The sequence below is a fragment of the Myotis davidii genome, unplaced genomic scaffold, assembly GCF_000327345.1.
Source record: "Myotis davidii unplaced genomic scaffold, ASM32734v1 scaffold477, whole genome shotgun sequence".
Lineage (NCBI taxonomy): Eukaryota > Metazoa > Chordata > Mammalia > Chiroptera > Vespertilionidae > Myotis > Myotis davidii.
This window is the reverse complement of record NW_006287952.1, coordinates 127,137-130,956: the sequence shown is the minus strand read 5'-3', so window position 1 is coordinate 130,956 and position 3,820 is coordinate 127,137. Positions and strand designations below refer to the sequence as shown.

At 37.4% G+C, this 3,820-nt stretch overlaps 1 pseudogene; it reads right to left on the bottom strand.

Moving 5' to 3' along the window:
* Positions 1-486: 486 nt before the first annotated feature.
* Positions 487-3,820, bottom strand: part of LOC102766616 — a 9,408-nt pseudogene continuing 6,074 nt past the window's right edge.

The following is a 3,820-nucleotide window of genomic DNA, read 5'->3' as shown; positions in this document are numbered from 1 at the left end:
AGGAATGCTCAGAGGTGGTGTTGTATACTTCCTACTGCATCACATTAGGAGGTACATACTGTTCAACACTTGGTGATGTTCAGATTCATCAGTCAATTCAGGTGGAGGTAATCTGAATGTTCCACCACAGTGTTACCTCGGAAATACTGTGGGTTCAGCTCCAGACAGCCTCAGTAAAATGAACATTTCCATAAAGCAAGTCACATAAATCTATTGGTTTCCCAGTGTATATAAAAGTTATATTTACACTATACTGTAGTCTATTAAGTATGCAATAACATTATGTCCAAAACCACACCGGTACATGCTTTAATTTAAAAATACTTTACTGCTAAAATATGCTAACCATCATCTGAGCCTTAATAATTGGTCATAATCTTTTTTTCAAAAAAATCTTTATTATTGAAAGTATTACATGTCCCCCCCCTTTTCCCCCATTAACTCCTTCTAACCCCCCGCCCCCACCAATCTCAGGCCTTCAAATCATTATCTTTTTGCTGGTGAAGGGTCTTGCCTCAACGTTGATGGCTGCTAACTGACTAGGGTAGTAGTTCCTGAAGGTTGGGCTGGCTGTGGCAATTTCTTAAAGTAAAACAATAATGAACTTTGCCTCATTAATTGACTTCCTTTCAGGAATGATTTCTCTGTAGCATTAGAGATACTCTTTGATAGCGTTCTACCCAGAGTAGAACTTTTTTCAAATTTAGAGTCAGTCCTCTCAAACCCTGCCACTGCTTTGTCAACTAAGTTTATGTAATATTCTAAATCCTGTGCCCTTATTTCTACAATCTTCACAGAATCTTCACTAGGAGTAGATTCCATCTCAATAAACCACTGTCTTTGCTCTTCCATAAGAAGCAACTTGTCATCTGTTAAAAGTTTATTCTGAGGTTGCAGCAATTCAGACATATCTTCAGGCTCCACTTCTAATTCCAGCTCTCCTGTTATTTCTACCACATCTGTAGTTACTTCATCCACTGAAGTCTTGAACCCCTCAAAGTAATCTGTGAATGCCTGTTAATGTTGATTTTTTTCCCCTTGAATCATCACCATGTTTTTAATGGCATCTAGAATCATGAATCCTCTACAGAAGGTTTTCATTTCTTTGTCCAGATCCATCAGAGGAATAATAATCTATGGTAGCTATAACCTTATAAAATGTATTTCTTAAACAAACTTGAAAGTCGAATTTACTCCTTGATTCATGGGCTTTAGGATGGATATTGTGTTAGCAGGCATGAAAACAACAATATTCTCATTGTACATCTCCATCAGAGCTCTTGGGTGATGAGGTGCATTGTCAATGAGCAGTAATATTTTGAAAGGCATCCTTTTTTCTGAACAGTAGGTCTTAACAGTGAGCTTAAAATATTAAGTAAACCATGTTGTAAACCAGTGATGGCGAACCTTTTGAGCTCTGCGTGTCAGCATTTTGAAAAACCTTAAGTCTGGTGCCTTGTCACATATAGAAATTTTTTGATATTTGCAACCATAGTAAAACAAAGATTTATATTTTTGATATTTATTTTATATATTTAAATGCCATTTAACAAAGAAAAATCAACCAAAAAAATGAGTTCGCATGTCACCTCTGACACACGTGTCATAGGTTCGCCATCACTGTTGTAAACAAACATGCTGTCATTCAGGCTTTGTTTTTCCATTTATAGAGGACAGACACACTAGATTTAGTGTCATTCCTAAGGGCCCTCAGAATTTTGAAATGGTAAATGAGCATTGGCTTCAACTTAAAGTCACCAGCTTCATTAGCCCCTAACAAAGTTTTAAAAGAGGCTGTCTTTTGAAACTTTAAAGCCAAGTATTGACCTCTCTTTAGTTAGGAAAGTCCTAGTTGGCATCTTCTTTCAATCTAAGTCTGTTTGGTCTACATTGGAAATCTGTTCCGTGCAGTCACCTTCATTAATTACCTTATCTAGATCTTCTAGATAATTTGCTGAAGCTTCTACATCAGCACTTGCTACTTCACCCTGCACTTTTATGTCATGGACAAGGCTTCTTTCCTTAAACTTCATGAACCAACACCTGCTACCTTCAAATTTCTGCAGCTTCCTCACCTTTCTTAGGCTTCATAGCATTAAAGAGACTTGGGGATTTGCTCTGAATTGAGCTTTGGTTTAAAGGAATATCAATAACTAGAGGCCTGGTGCATGAATTAATGCACAGGTGGGGTCTGGCCGGCCTGCCCTGATCAGGGCTGACCGGGCGGGATGGCCGGGGGGAGGGGCCACAGGCAGTTGGCCAGCTGGCCCTGCCCCCTGGTCAAACTCCCAGTTGAACTCCTGATTGAACTCCAGGTTGAGGGAACAATTTGCATATTAGCCTTTTAATATACAGGATAAGGCTGTTTCACTTATCATTCATGTGTTCACAGGAATAGCACTTTTAATTTCCTTCAAGAAAATTTTCTTTGCATTCACAATTTGGCTACATGTTTGATGCAGAGGCCTAGCTTTTGACCTATCTTGACTTTCAACATGCCTTCCTCACTAAGCTTAATCATGTCTAACTTTTGATTTAGAGTAAGGGATGTGTAATTCTTTACTTTACTTGAATACTTAGAGGCCACTGTAGGGTATTAATTGGCCTAAATTTCAATATTGTTCTGTCTCAGGGAATAGTGAAGCTGTTGAAGAGAAAGAGAATAGACAGTTGGTGGTACAGTCAGAACACACATAACATTTCTCAATTAAGTTCTCCATTTTATAAGGGTGTGGTTTGTGGTGCCTTAGAAGTATTATAATAGTAACATTAAATATCACTGATCAAAGATCACTATAACAAGTATAATTATAATTTAAAAGTTTGAAATATTGTGAGAATTACCAAAATATGACACAGATATTAAGTGAACAAATACTGTTGGAAAATGGCAGCAATAGACTTGCTTGAGGCCGGGTTGCCACAGTCTTCAAATTGTAAAAAAAAAAAAAAAAAGTAACATTTATAGTTAAAGGGAAGCACAATAAAACAAGATGCACCTGCATAAAGTTCCCCATCAACCTTTTACTTTACGTTTTCATCAATTGATGGTCCTTGTCTGAAAAATATTTATTGGGATTGCAAATGATGATAGTCTAAATCCATAATTTCTTATCTTTCTTTTACTTTTATTTTTAAATCTTTATTGTTGAGAGTATTGCAGATGTCCCCGATTTTTCTCTTCATTACCCCCTAAACCCAGTTCCCACCCCACTCCAGGCCTTCACCACCCTATTATTTGTATCCATAGGTAATGCATATATGCATATGTCCTTTGGTTAATCTCTTCCAACACCTATCTCCTTCCTTCCCTCTGAGATTAATCTGTTTGTTCCATATTTCCATGCCTCTGGTTCTACTTTATTCATCAGTTTATCTTGTTCATTAGATTGCTTGTTCGCTTATTTTAATTTTTTAGATTCAATTGCTGATAGCTATGGATTTGCCATTTATTGTTCATAATTTTCTTCTTCCTCTTCTTCTTCTTCTCTTCCTCCCCCTCCTTCTCCTCCTCCTCTTCATCTTTCTTTTTCTTCTCCTTCCTTCTACCTTCTTCCTCTTCCTTGTCTTAAAGAATACCCTTCAACATTTCATATAATACTGGTTTGGTGGTGATGAACTCCTTTAGCTTTTTCTTGTCTGTGCAGCTCTTTATCTGACCTTCAATTCTAAATGACAGCTTTGCTGGGTAGAGTAATCTTGGTTGTAGGTTCTTGCTTTTCATCACTTTGAATATTTCTTGCCACTCCCTTCTGGCCTGCAAAGTTTCTGTTGAAAAATCAGCTGATAGTCATATGGCATTCCCCTGTAGGTAAAGGCT